Source organism: Pezoporus occidentalis, unplaced genomic scaffold, assembly GCF_034315485.1.
Source record: "Pezoporus occidentalis ecotype Australia unplaced genomic scaffold, CSIRO_AGI_Poc_V1 ctg39, whole genome shotgun sequence".
In the NCBI taxonomy this organism is placed as follows: Eukaryota; Metazoa; Chordata; class Aves; order Psittaciformes; family Psittacidae; genus Pezoporus; species Pezoporus occidentalis.
In genome coordinates, this window is record NW_026915713.1 from 1367284 (window position 1) to 1382052 (window position 14769).

Here is a 14769-nt window from a genome sequence, read left to right on the forward strand (position 1 = left end):
TGAGCAAATCCTCTCACTTACTCAATTATCCCTTCACTGAAGTGATTTGCACCACCGTGGTGGGGAGACCTGAAATCCCAGTGCGCCATACTCATTTATCAGGTGAAATGAGGCAAAGAAAGCAAGGTCAGTGAGTGTCCATGCTGCTTACAAGCTGCAGAGCCCTCAAGGCTGTCAATGCCCAGATTACTTAAAAACTCATTCCCTTCCCAGCTTACAGTCTCTGTTACCAGCAGCCGCTCTCCACTCAGGGGCAGGGGGAAACATGCTAGCCTTCATTGCCAGGTCCAAGAGAGTAAAGAGTGCTAGAGATGAAAGATTCACCAGAACAGGTAGTACCTATGCTACTGAAGTAGGCTTTCTTCAGACTTGGAGCGTCAACGGAGAAGCTCCTCATACCCCTAATATATCTTAATGGAAATCAGTATTGTCAAGAAAAGAAATCAGGAATAGGCAGATGGAAAATGATAACTTTAAGGTTGGTTGGCTTTTTGGTACTCGGGCAAGTAAAGACAATAAAACAAGTTTCAATGAACAATTTTAGCCTGGTTTCTCATGAAAAGAAACTTCTTATGGCCATACTATCTATATGTTTTTCTCTCTTGTTCCTAATGATTCCCATTTCTACCAAAATTCAGAGAAAAGTAAGGTTCTTTTAGAGAAAGATTTCATTCCTGGAAGTTTTGTGAAGATAAGTGTCCCTACAGTGAAGAGAAATATGGTAAATTGCCCAGCTAAATAGGACCTAAATCTGTAGGACAGAAAAATTCATTACTTCTGATGTCATATCAATGACTTGTCACTTTTACCATCACTTTTAATAAACAAATTGGGTCTAGCCCAGTTTTGACGAGCAACATTTGTGTAGTCTCTGAAGCCTGTAAGTTAATGGGCACAAGCATTCAACAGGAAAACTTGGTCAAGAATGTTTTTCCTATCTGAATATGTATTTTTAAAACCTAAATCTCATTTTTGAGCATTACTTTAATTATCTGTAGCATTAATGTGATTTACTCGGGTGCATTTTCATACCTACAGGAGATATATCACCTACTATAACACAGAAGATGGTTCTGGGATCATGGACTGTCACTGTTCTCCTTCCTAATAAAAGCAGAGCTCCGTTTGTAGGACTTTGGAGGAAAATGTATCACATTATCCATGTTAAATCAGTTATGATGACATATAGGTAAGTATAGATATATGCACATACACACAAACACACGCACACTTTCAGACAGGAATTAGAGTTTTGTGCACGTCTACGGGGGTATATATATAATAGGTATCACAGAAACATGGTGGGATGGCTCCTATGACTGGAGTGCTGGAATGGAAGGTTACAGGCTCTTTAGAAAAGACAGGCCTGGCAGGTGGAGAGGGGGAGTTGCCCTTTATGTTAAGGGCAGGCTGGAGAGTTTGGAACTCTGTCTGGGGACAGGAGAGCAGTCAACAGAGAGTTTGTGGGTCAGGGTTAAAGGGGAAACAGCAATGGGAGACATTATTGTGGGGATCTGTTACAGACCGCCTGATCAAGGAGAACCTGCTGATGAAGTACTCCATAGACAGATAGGAAAAGCCTCACGCTCGTGGGTCCTTGTTCTCATGGGTGACTGTCATGGTTTAAAACCAGGCAGAGCTCCTCGATCACTCACTTCCCCCCGCTTCTTGCCTTCCCCCTAGTCCCGGAGGGAAGGAGAGGAGAGTCAAAAAGAATGCGACTCCCATGGGTTGAGATAAGAACAGTTTAGTAACTAAGGTATAACACAAATCACTACTGCTACCACCAATGATAATAATGATAAAGGAAATAACAAGGGAAGAGAATACAACACCTCACCACCAGCCAACCGATAACTTGCCCCCCTCAGCCCGACCAAGCACCGACCCATACCTCCTCCAACCCCGCAGTCTACCAGTCCTTCCGGCTAACTCCCAGTTACCTCGTGGGCATGACATGCTGTGGTATGGAATACCTCTTTGGTCAGTTTGGGTCAGGTGTCCTGTCTCTGCTTCCTCCTGGCTTCCCCTCCTCCCTGTCAGAGCATGAGGCTCACAAAGTCCTTGGCCAAACCAAAACATTGCTATCAGCTCTGCTCCAAGGCCAAAAGTCAAAACACTGCACTGCACCAGCTACCAAGAAGGAGAAAAATGACTGCTACTGCTGAACCCAGGACAGGGACTTCAACCACCCTGACATCTGTTGGAGTGACGGTACGGCCCGGCACAAGCAATCCAGGAGGTTCCTCGATTGTGTGGAAGACAACTTCCTTCTGCAAGTAATAGAGGAGCCAACAAGGAGAGGTGCCATGCTTGACCTTGTGCTCACCAACAGGGAAGGGCTCATTGGAAATGTGACGTTCCAGGGCAGCCTTGGATGCAGCGATCATGAGATGGTTGAATTCGAGATCCTCAGAACAATGAGAAGAGCGTGCAGCAAGCTCACTGCCCTGGACTTCAAAAGGGCAGACTTTGGCCTCTTCAGGAACCTGCTTAGGAAGGTTCCATGGGATATAGCCCTAGAGGGCAGGGGGGCCCAAGGCTCTTGGTTGAATTCAAGGATCAGCTACTGCAAGCTCAGGAGTGTTGCATCCCAACTAGAAGGGAGTGCAGCAGGAGGGCCAGGAGACCTCCTTGGATGGATAAGGAGCTCCTGAGGAAAATTCAAAGGAAAAAAGAGGCTTATAAAAAGAGGAAGCAAGGACAGGCAGCCTGGGAAGATTACAGGGATGCTGTTTGGAAAGCTATGGACCAGGTTAGGAAAGCTAAGGCCCAGTTAGAATTATACTTGGCTAGGGATGTTAAAGATAAAAGGGATTCCACAGGTATGTAGCGAATAAAAGACAGACTAAGGACAACATAGGCCCTCTCCAGAAGCTATCGGGATAACTGGTTACACAGGATCTGGAGAAGGCTGAGGTTCTCAATGACTTCTTTGCCTCGGTCTTCACTGGCAAAGGCTCTGACCACACCACCCAAGTCTAGGAAGGCAGACGCAGGGACTGTGAGAATGAAGACCTTGGGCCCACTGTAGGTTTGAGACCATCTTAAGAACTGAACGTGCTCAAGTCCATGGGACCTGATGAAATCCATTCACAGGTCCTGAAGCAGCTGGCGACTGAAGCCACTGGGCATCATATTTGAGAAATCATGGCAGTCAGGTGAAGCTCCCGATGACTGGAAAAAGGGAAATATAACCCCCATTTTCAAGAAGGGGAAAATGGATGACCCAGGGAATTACAGACCAGTCAGTCTCACCTCTGTGCCTGGCAAAATCTTGTGCGAAGCCTTCAACACTGTCCCACACGACATCCTTGTCTCTAAATTGGAGAGACATCAATTTGATAGGCGGACCACTCAGTGGATAAAGAACTGTCTGGATGGCTGCATGCAAAGAGTTGTGGTCAATGGCTCAATGTCCAGCTGGAGACCAGTAACGAGTGGTGTCCCTCAGGGATCGGTGTTGGGACCGGTCTTGTTTAACATCTTTGTTGCTGACATGGACAGTGGGATTGAGTGCGCCCTCAGCAAGTTTGCCGATGACACCAAGCTGGTGTGGTTCGGTTGATACCCTGAAGGGAAGGAATGCCATCCAGAGGGACCTTGACACTCTTGTGCATCCTCTGGACTTGTTCAATAGTTCCATGTCCTTTTTATGTTGAGGACACCAGAACTGCACACAGTACTGCAGGTGAGGTCTCACGAGAGCAGAGCAGAGGGGCAGGATCACCTCCTTCGACCTGCTGGCCATGCTCCTTTCGCAGGATAAGGCTGGCTTTCTGGGCTGCGAGCGCACATTGAAGCTGGCTCATGTTCATTTTCTCATCAACCAAAACCCCCAAGTCCCTCTCCTTCTCTTCTTATTGCTAAGTTTAGGATTTAATGGAGACTGGTAATGTTGTGTTACGAGTCAACAAGATCTTGGCTTCCTCTGTGTCACTAACATTTCAGTTACTACCAAAGGGCAAGTTACCTGCTTTTTATGTATAGTTCTTCTGTGAGCTACACACACACAAAAATAATCTAGAAATTTACTACACTTTTAAATGACATTCTTCACAATTTGGAGTGTGATGGACTCACATAGGGTGAGTTCCTTTTTTTTTTTTTTACTCTGCTGGGCAGCTCAAAACACAGTATTTTAATATTCTTGGGAAAAAAATCACTCATCCAGGTTATAAGGCATTTTGAATGTGTCCTGCTACTGAGGCCAGGCTAGCTTTGAGAGCTGATGTTTAAAATGTCATCACAGAGCTATGGCACAATTTTCAAGCACTTGTTCAGGCTGTGAGGAATCTTCAGCCAACTCAGTGCCTGCTTGTGGTCAAAGACTAATGAAAGACCAGTGAGGGACTAATGAGGTGAAGATAATACATGTGCCTTCAGCCAGCCCTGGCATTTATTTGACAGATTATCGGTATTTGGCTGTTGAAGAGTAATTCTCAAATTATACATCCCATTTTTTTGTCCAGATTCAGCACTTGAGGCTGTCATGCACACCAATTTCAGAAGCTTTCAGGACCATAAAAAACCTGATTATGATCATATAGACCAAATTTGGCTATTCCTCTTTTCCTGTAAAGGGACACCAGTAGGTTTGCTTGTCCTGACAACAAACCTTCCAGATTTCTTCTGATTTAACACAAATGGTGTTTTCTGCCTCTTATCCACCTTACAAGCAGGCAGGGTATTCTGGCCTTGATTCTACTGTTCTTATACATATCTATACCTGCAAGGTGGGCAAGGTATAAGAATAACTGAATATGTATATGCTTCTTTCAGAGAAAATCTTGGGCCAGTGTTAAGTATGTTCCTCAGCTGAGAAGATGAGTGAAAGATAAAGGATGAGGGAATCCTCTTGCTACAGCGTGAAGATGGGTAATGTGTCTGCACAACAGCTGTTTCAGAAGTGATACAGCTTTTTTCTTTCTTTTTTTTAACTTAAACCAGACCTTTACTTAACTGAAATTTTGGGTCTTCACCGATATAATAGTTCCTTTAGCAGGATGTTTTGTATTTTACTCCCTTTTCTTTTTCTTGTTTCTGAACTGGACTTTCAGTGCAGGGCTGACATAAAAGCAGTAACTGCACTTATATGGGGTCTTCCATGGAGGGCTGGCCAAGCAACTGGAATTGCAGAAGGTGCCCCTAAGAACAGTCTCTGAAAAGGCTTTGAGGAGCCACTTCCTCACCTCTTCTCATGGAACAAGGAAAATATTGCTAATTATGCTCCATTTCCCCAATTTATTACGTGCATGAAGTGTGTGAAGCCTACCGTTTAAAGCTTGCATGCTATTTGTGTGGCATTACTGAGGCCAGATTTTGACCCTGTGCCACTGCCTGCATTATGGATTGGCAAAGAGAACGTCTGACCTCTGCTGATGGTCCCTGGAGCCATAGTGAGTTTGAATGCAGCTCTGGAGAGGCAGAAGTCTCCTCTGTATTTTACACATCTCCCTGCTGGCTGGTGAGGAAAAGAACGGTATCACAAGGGTTGAAGTTTTCACTTTCTATGAAGCTTCTTGTCACAGGCAGTACTAGATGAGAGAAAATGAAATGTAAGCTTTAGGATGGTTCACTTAAGAAGAGCACCCTAAGGCAGTTGAAATTGATGGAAATTTTATTTCTCTCTGGTGAGGTCTTTCAGATTAGCTTTCCTCCTGTTGAAATAGTTGTAACCTCATTGTAAGGATCAGGATAAGGAAGTAGGGGAAATGCATTCAGTGCCTTGCCCCATAACCCTGAGTCCATCACCCTTTATCTGTGTCCTATCCTTTTTCTCTTCTAATTAATGGTAAGTACCTCACAACTGGGACTGTCTCCTACCACGTTCACAGTGAGGCCCTGATGTCTGAAACTGTCTCATGACACAGGTAAAATAATCCAGGGCAAAAGTTTCAGTTTCCTTCTGAAACTGTATATTTTGGTGATGGTGAAAATATGCCAAAGGCTGAGGTTGCATGTAGTCACACTAAAACCAAAGCAAATATTCAAAGACCAAACATACAACTTCCTTTGCCTTGCTGCAGAGCTGTAAGATTCTCTTCTTCTCATACAGAGAAGTTTTAGAGGTTTCACTGCAGCTCAGCCTTTTTTTTGTTTGTTTACTATAGGCTGGACCTTCTTCTCTCTTCATTAAAGTATAATTCCAAAGGCTGTGAGTAGGGATGAAGCAAGGCTCCAATCTAAAAAAGAAAAACAGTTATCAGCTGCATTTTCTCAGCTGGCAGGCTCTGAAAAAAACCCATGCATTTTATATGCATGGGGCAAATGCAAGATTTACTTTAAGAAGGGCTAGGGTTTTGATAGGAATCTTACAGTCCTAGAGTACTCGCCCTGTCGAGTGCTAAATATCTTTGATGAATATGGAGTGCAATGTGGTATACAGATGACAGAGCAGGCGCTTAGATAGTACAAAACAAAACAAAAAATTCTAACCCTTGTACAGTGACATTAAGCAGATAGGATGATACTACACAGAACTCCAAAGACACTACATGTGCGGACATGCACTAAATCACAGCCTTTTATAAAGTCATGGAGGCTGCCATTTCAGATCTATCACCAGCTCCGGTGAACATGACACATTGTCTGGTGAGTGAGTGCAGTGTCATGCTAACGGATGGGTATAAATGTAAACAGGCAAGAGACTGCACAGGAGCTTCAGGATGGTCCCACTCAGGTCACAGGTGAGACAGGAATGGGGAAACTTTCATGTTGTTTCTATGGTTTCTCCCTCCTGGCATCAGCACATGTGGATTTCCTGCATCTCTGGGGCTGGATTGCTACTAAAGAGTTATAAACCAACTCTTGAGCATGCAGAAGGTGGGATCCTTAAAATCCAGCTACTGTCAGAGCTTCAGGAAAGAAAGCGGAATGAATGGAAAGACAAAAGCAAGCACGAAATCTCTTCTATTCTTGTTTCATCAGTGCAGCTCCACCCTGGAGTCAGCAGAGGTCTGGGTGCCATCAGTCAGCCCAGTGCTGGCTGCACTGACCAGGTACGGAGGATGGTTTTTCCTCAGGGAAGTCATCTGGCAGGCAAACCCTGCTGATGAACAGGGCCTTCTGTGTGGTCACAGTGTGACCAAGCGATATTCTTTTAATGGGTAGAGATTATTCTAGTGGCTTTGGCGTCTCCAATTGAAAACAACTTGCTTGAGCAGCAATCTGCTTATTTAACCATTTGCCACACAGTATGCATAGCTATCAGTTGAGAAAAATCTGACTTACTCTGTCAGCCAAAAATTATTTTTTGCAAATAATTATTTTTCATCTTGTTTTATATTTGAGGAATTAAGTCCCCTTTGATATAAGATCTTTTTATCTGTCAAGGTTCCTCAAATTAAATATGCCACAGTTTTACAGTCAAGACTGTACTTGCCTATCATTTATATTATTTTTGTTTCAAGGCACCAAACTCTGTCCTCATTTACTTTCTTGCAACCACGGAGACTTCAGTGTGGCTGCAATCGAGGATGGAATCTGACCCATTGTGTTTGTTTTTAATCAGAATATGCATGACCTAATGTTGCCTTCTCCTTTATTTTAATCTCCCAGGGCAGTCTGAAGAATCAGATGTTGAATCTCAAGGGATTTCTCCCCAGTGAAATATTCTAAATATGTCAGGAAAAATGTTTTGTCAATTCCAGCTTGTTGATTCACCCCAGCCAGCTGGCAGGGCAGGCTCAGCCACTATATAGTGCCATACAAACTGGGAGGTCGGAGCTGGGCACATGTAGGCAGGACACTAGGGCCATGTGCGAGAGCAGATTGGATGGGTTCCACTTATTGTAGTACATGATGTGTTTCGTCTTCTGAGGGGAGGTTGGATGCCAGCTGTCTCTCAGGACTTCTTTTAACTGACTGAAGTAGGGAAGTTGGAGTTAAGGCTTATCCCCGTATTTTCACCATGCTTGGCTAGATCCTGCTCTGCCCTTTCTACCAAAAGCTTCAGTCATGGTGCACCTTTGAAGGTGGAGGAGATGGAGGTTCTGCCTTGCCAACCTCCAGATCTACTAATACTCAGTGAAGGGTTCTATGCAGACCAAAAGCTTCCTCTGTCAAAATGAGCACTTCAGAAATTGCCTTTCATGAAGGCCTGGTACATGTTTTAGCATTCTCAAAGCCAAAAATTATTAGATTTTTACATAGCTATCATTAGAATCAAGGATTTCCTTTTCAAAGTTGATGTAGATCCTGCAAATAAGATGGAAAGCTGTCATTTATCTCTGACTATCCAAGAGATTTCCTACAGAAGGTAGATTTTCATTTTGTAGATTATGTGTATTACAATAGCAAAGGAAAGGTGGTAACTGTGGCTGGGTTGACAACATCCCCTTGGTTGGGGATGGCTTGGACAGGCATGCATTTTGAGAAAACATTAGTTTTATGTTCATGTGACTGTGTGGAAGAGCAGCATCATGCTACTGGGGCTGTGGGAGGGAACTGAGGCATTTAACAAATGGGAATAAAAGTGTGGGCCAAACCAACAAAGACATTTGTCTTTCAGAGGTACAAGTTCTTCCCTTTGAAACAATTAATTTGTGAGCAGAAGCCCTCTGTGCTAATGAGATTTTTAAAACTTTGTGGAAGTAAGGTATATTTCACTGAGGGTTATATTTTCATGAACTTCAAGTGCTTAGCTCTGCATATTGTCCTTGCCTTGGATCACAGCCCTAAAGACCAAAGCAATACTATAGGTGGCTTAGTGCAAAATAAGCAGGGAAAACTACAAAAGCAAAAGGAACAGACACAGAAAGCAATGCACAAAGAGACAAATGATACAAAGCAGAACCAGACTTAAATATCAGCGGTCAACCCACAAAATATTGTGAGGGGTGAACATGTAAAAAAGAAAATTCTTCCAAGGAGTCACAAAATGGTTTCTGAGAAAGCTTCAGGGCTCCCTCATATGGGCTCCTCATGCAATATGTACCACTTGCTCTCCTGCATTTGGCTTTGGCATACACATAACACAATAAGAAAGCAGTCATGAACAGGTTTTTCTTTTTGTTTGGATACGTTTCTCTATAGAAATTTTAATTAAAGTTTGATTTAAATAAGGCTTGTTGTAGGACTTAAAAGAGTTCATTATAACTGAAATTGGGTGTAGAAAAAAAAAATAGAGAAGAATTTTATTTTAAACTTAATTTGCTGTTTCTTCACTTAACAAGAGATACACCAGCATGTCTTGCAGAATTAGAATCTACTAGACCAACACATGGTCAGAATAACAGAAGAAGAGAGAATACACTGAACCGTGTATGCAGTCGGAAGTGAAACCTGTTTCTTATTTCTAACCTATCCCATTTGCCATAATGTTCTATACTCAGGAAAATAAACTTCAGTCAATATAATCAATACGTTGATGTTCTCTCCTAAAATGCAAACCTTGCCTTGTAGATCATTAATGGAAAGAAGTTTTGACAGCACCCATTCTAGGTCAACCTAAATGGGATAAATGTGATATTTTGAATATGTTTCTAAAAATTACAGTGCAATATTAGCCCAGCTTATTTCAGTGGGTCAAAAGCTACACCACCAACCTTCTCACTGAATAGCTCTTGCAGATTTTTAACCACCCTCATGCAATCCCTGCTGACTGATGCTCAGTGTGAACGCTGTCGAAGACTTGGAAAGCAGAAATGCTTTGATTTCTCATAGGAAGCATTAGTGAGCAAATTGGGTACTTAAGTTAGGCATACTGGTAAGTGTGAAGTGACATTTAAAAGTAAACACATTCAGAAGTATATTTATTTTTTCAAGCAAAGTTATATGGCTCATCCTTAGTGTAAATGAGAGGCCTCTTCCAGCTCTTTCTTTTCACATCTGTACAATGGCTTTTATATGAGTCTATATATTTCCAGTTTCTCCTATGTATCCTAAGCTTGCTAGGTCTTTGCCCACATTTTTAGTATTACACTTATACCTCCTGAAGTCTGTGTCAAAGTTAGGCATGGACTGTCAGAAAGACTCTGAAAGGCAAGTTCCCTCTGTGTGCCAGGGTCTAGGAGCACATCCCAAAGACAGATCCTGCCCCTGGTCACTTCTTGTTGGCTGGCCTTTATTCAGGAAAGCTTCAGCCCTCATGACTGAAACAAAACATCCTCGAGGAACTTATGAATAAGTCCATTTGCTTCCTGCCTCAAACACTTCTAAAACATTAACCTGAAGCATAAATGTTTCTGCCTTTCATTTCCTTAGAGATGACAGGAGAGAGAGACTGAGACTGATTGCAAAAGCTGTAGTGCTTGTCTGAAGTTTTTAGCCTGGCTCTGGTCAGGCCCCAGGTGACCAGGTAATGAAAATAATTCAAACTTTACCAAAACAAGAGCCATTTATAATGTGGAAATTCTAGACAGACAGCTCCACAAAACCCTGGGAACAAACATGGAGATAAATCTTTGCAAGAAAAAACACCCCCTACCTCACTACTTACAAGGTCAATTCTAAATAGCATCATGGGGGCACAGCCCCCACATGTGGCAGAAAATTAGTTAGTATTAGGAGTTTTTAAATATATCCATACCTGTGTGCTTGTTCCTCTGGACTCATAAGGTAAGAGGAAACATTTGGCTTCAGAAATATTAGAAATGCTTTTGAAACTTATGCCTTTTAAATAGATGGACTTTGGGATTATTCTTAACAGCACGTTCTATAACTGCAAATGAAAGAGGAAGAAATGAACCATGGAAAATGGTTATAAATGCCCCGATTTCAAATAAACACAACACAGCCTTGAAACAAGACACAGGACAATATGAGGAACATGCGTGAAGCAAGAAATCAGCTGGGGCTCTCCAGTAACAAAACTGGAAGCTTTCAAATGTCAAAAACCTCCCAGAAACAGGAAAAGGAGAATGCCTTGCATGCCATGGCATACAGGCTGTCCAAGCTTGGTGCAAACCAGCATCAATGAAGCACAGCTGGAGGTAACCAGGACAGGGAAAGTGCGTGCTGGGTTTCCCGGCTTTGGTGGTCAACAGCCTGCTCCTGCACTCCAACCAGTGCAGCCCAGCCCCACCCTGCCCAAAGGGCTGCCCATCCCTTGCCCTGCCTTGGGGTTAGCAGGGACTTCCCAGCCAAAAACCCTGCAGTTACAAGGAAAAGTGCACATTAACTCATACAAGCTCAGGACCATCCCCAGGGCATGCGTGGAGGTGGAGCAATGGGGAACAATTTGGAATTAGTCCCCAGACTCTCCCATGAGATCACCCTAGACACTGCACAAAATGGAGTGAAAGTGAAGGCTCTTCTTTACAGTTAAATCTACTTAAAAGCTTTATCTACATTTTTATAATTTTGGGAATTCAACTACATTTGAATGAAATACTTTCAATGTGATACCTATCTTCAGAGTGTTTGCCAAGAAGTCTGTAGAGACCCAAATTGCATTTCTGCTTCCTGTGGAAAAACAGTAATTAGAACATTGACTTTTTAGCAATTACTGCCTTCTGAGGCACCTTAGCTGTGTCCTAATAAAAAGGTTATAAAACTTATTAAATGAGTTTCATTGAATCATATCCTTATCCCACATACTAAGCTAAATAATTTTATCTCAGTGTTTAGTCACAGTGCAAAACAGTATTTTCCATGCTTACTGCTTTATAAGGTTAGAGTTGAGCAAAGATTCTCTCTTACTATGTTATCTGTCTGGACAACATGTGTACAGGACACTGTATTAAGGTTATAGAGAGGAACATTTTAAAGGTATTTATTATTTCCAAAATAATTGAAAGAGCAGAATATTATATGGAGTCTCAAAATACATCCACATTGAAGAAAACCCTTAGAATATGGTCGCTTCTTTTCAAGTTCAGACTGTAAGAAAGTGAAGGGTAACACCCTTCTACTGCTAGTCTACAAGCATTTCACTCTTATCCAAAACATATCCCCAGAGAGTCTTGTGATAGGCAAGCAGCTTCAGCCCTTCCTCACCCATCCGTGATAGCCACTCCAGGTGCCTTCAGGTTATCCCATTACAAGCTTATCAGGTCCTATGGATTGTCGGCTTTGCAATGATGGGCTGAAGGTATCTGAAAACATTATGCTGCCCGAACAGCCATGTTACAGAAGTGAATCAACAGAGGCTAGACTGAGTTTTCCACTAACTCAGCACCCTGATAACTATCTCAACAATTGTACAAAGTATTAACATTCCCTAAAAGAGTGTCTCCATGCCCTTAAGACCTGAAGCTTGGTATCCAAATTACAAGAAGATCACACGATAACAAGGAAAAGAAAAACTTGCGTCTACCTACTTCATTTGTATCTTTTTCCTGGTAAATCTTTGGAGAAAGAAGAAACATTTTCAGGAAAATTTTTATGGACAAGCTAAAGGTTAACAATTATTTCTTAAATGACTTCTGAATAATTTTCCAGAAAACTATCGTTTTCACAGACGAGTTGTTAAAGAAAAGAGGCAGATAGATAGGAACTTCATAAAGCATTCATCATGACTGAGTCACTCAGAGCCTGAAGTGAAAATTAAGATACAGAAGGATATATTCAAATAACGTTTAATGTTTGGCTTCATTTCAGATGAACAAGCATGTTGCAGTCAAGCTGAAAGTTTTCCCTGTTCTCATGCACTGTAGGTTTTAAAGGGTGAGTGCATTAGCATTTTGCATAGGTCAAGCTAAGTGGTATCATAGGTTAAGTTCTGGCATTCAATTTAAATGCCCTCATGTTGTACTTTACAGTCAGGTTTTGAACATTGCTTGAAAAATTGTCTACATCCAAACAAAGAGCGATTGCTGCTCAGGCCCCCTGCAAGAGTTTTCTTCTCTCTCCTTTGCCTTCCTGAATCAGATAAATGCCTTTTCAAAGTGGCAAGGAAACCATTAGGCACCCTCTGAACTTGGTGACTTTTTCAGAAGTTTGGGCTGAATCTTTGCATGTCATGAAACAATTTGATTAAAAATATTACTGATACAGGAGTTAGAGCGGCATATGCAGACTGACTGGGAAATAGAGAGTCTTTGCTGTTCCTTGTGAGATTTGCCTTCTAACATTTTTTCTTGTACTGTTATAGCAAAGGCTCATCATTCTTATTAACAATGTGTGACTCAGAGTCTGCATTAATCACCTCCTAGGAAACCAAGTGCTCTCAGTCCTGTGGGTTGTGTGCCTCAGCTTTCGCTGCTCAGTGCTAAGGTAGTCTCCAGCAATATTTACGTTTGCCCCAGCATAATCACTTAGCAGACATCCAGTAGGGATGTTGTTCAGGCCCAGATGATCCAATGTCATCAGCTAAGCATTCATATACAGTGCTTTGGTTTTGGAATTTAGTGCAAGATTTAATTGAACAAGATGAAGAAAAATTCTTCAGAGAAAGTTATAAGCAGAAAGCTTAAACTGAACTGAGTCAGATTTTGTGAGTAACACCAGTTGTAGCAGGCATGCTCAAAAACTTTCTCCTGGCTTTACAGATTTTAAGGAATTTCCAGATACCCGCTATTCTTATAAGGAACAATTCTGCTTCTTGCCAATATTCCCTCCCAGCACCACGTGGAATGGTCTCCATGCCCTTGCTGTTAACAAAAGACTACCCTAGCTGAGTCATGCTTTAAGACCTGGAGTTAACATGTTTAATCCCCTAGTTGCTTTTCAACTGGGATAGGGAATCTGTCCTAATCAATGCTGTCAGCAGATGCATGTCACGTGTACCGCATAGCACACGGCTGAATCCTATCTGTGCCATTTGTATAAAACAAACTGGAACTCTGATGGGGACAAGGGGCATACAGGCACACTTCCAGTACTCTATTGGTGCTCCTTTCTCTCCCACTTAACCTCTTGGAAGGGCTGGGCAGCTCATTTTAGTTGTTCACCAGTTGGAGGAGAGGGGGAAAGAATCTCTGGTCAAACCAAAAATGAAACTTTGTCATGTGTCCACTAAAAAAAATGAAATTAAATTTCTCAACAATTAGACGGTATTTGAATTAGATTTCAATTAATTAGATTTCAGACACTCCTAAGGGAAAAGAAAAGGAATTTGGAAACAAGAGGTTAGAAGATATAAGTGCTACTCATTAAGACAAAACAGTGATCCCCTAATAACCAAAGGCTACCAGGTTAAAGCACTGGTCCACGATATTTGAAAAACTTGCTCCCACACTACTGGCCTGGAAGCAGGGATGTAACCCTCACTGCCAGGCTGTAGGGTTCCTGTCACTTTACAGCTGTGGCCAAACAAGACTTTTTCTCCCTTTGGAAGCTGTTAAAATATACGAAAGCTAAAGCCACTCTGTTTCTAAATGAGCACTACTACCACAGACAAGCTCACTGTGTTTTGAATTCATCCATTCCTAAATTCACCTTTGTTTTCTAGACCATCCTTGGGCAGACAAGTCATTTAAACCATATTTAAGATCTTTCTTATTTCTCCATTTTTAATCAACTGGTATGGAAATCTATTGCTTTTTTATATTTCTAAAGTATCTGAAAAATGGGAATGTCTTACAATTGCAACGCACATGCCTTGGTAATCTCTTGCTTCAGCTACTCCAACCTCTGCCATTTTGACCTTTGCATCTCATCATGCTTCCCTCTGGTGTATACATAATCTGCTAAATCAAATTTACTCTCATACAAATCAAGCCCTTGACACCTCTCCTTTTCAAACACCTCTAGCAGATTCTGGTAAATTCTTATGTCACATGTGAGCTTCTTATCAAAAACCTCTTCATGTTTTCTAATTCTCAGGCCAATGCAATACCTGACTCATCCATACTTAAACAACCCTTTTGTTTTCTTTTCTGGCTT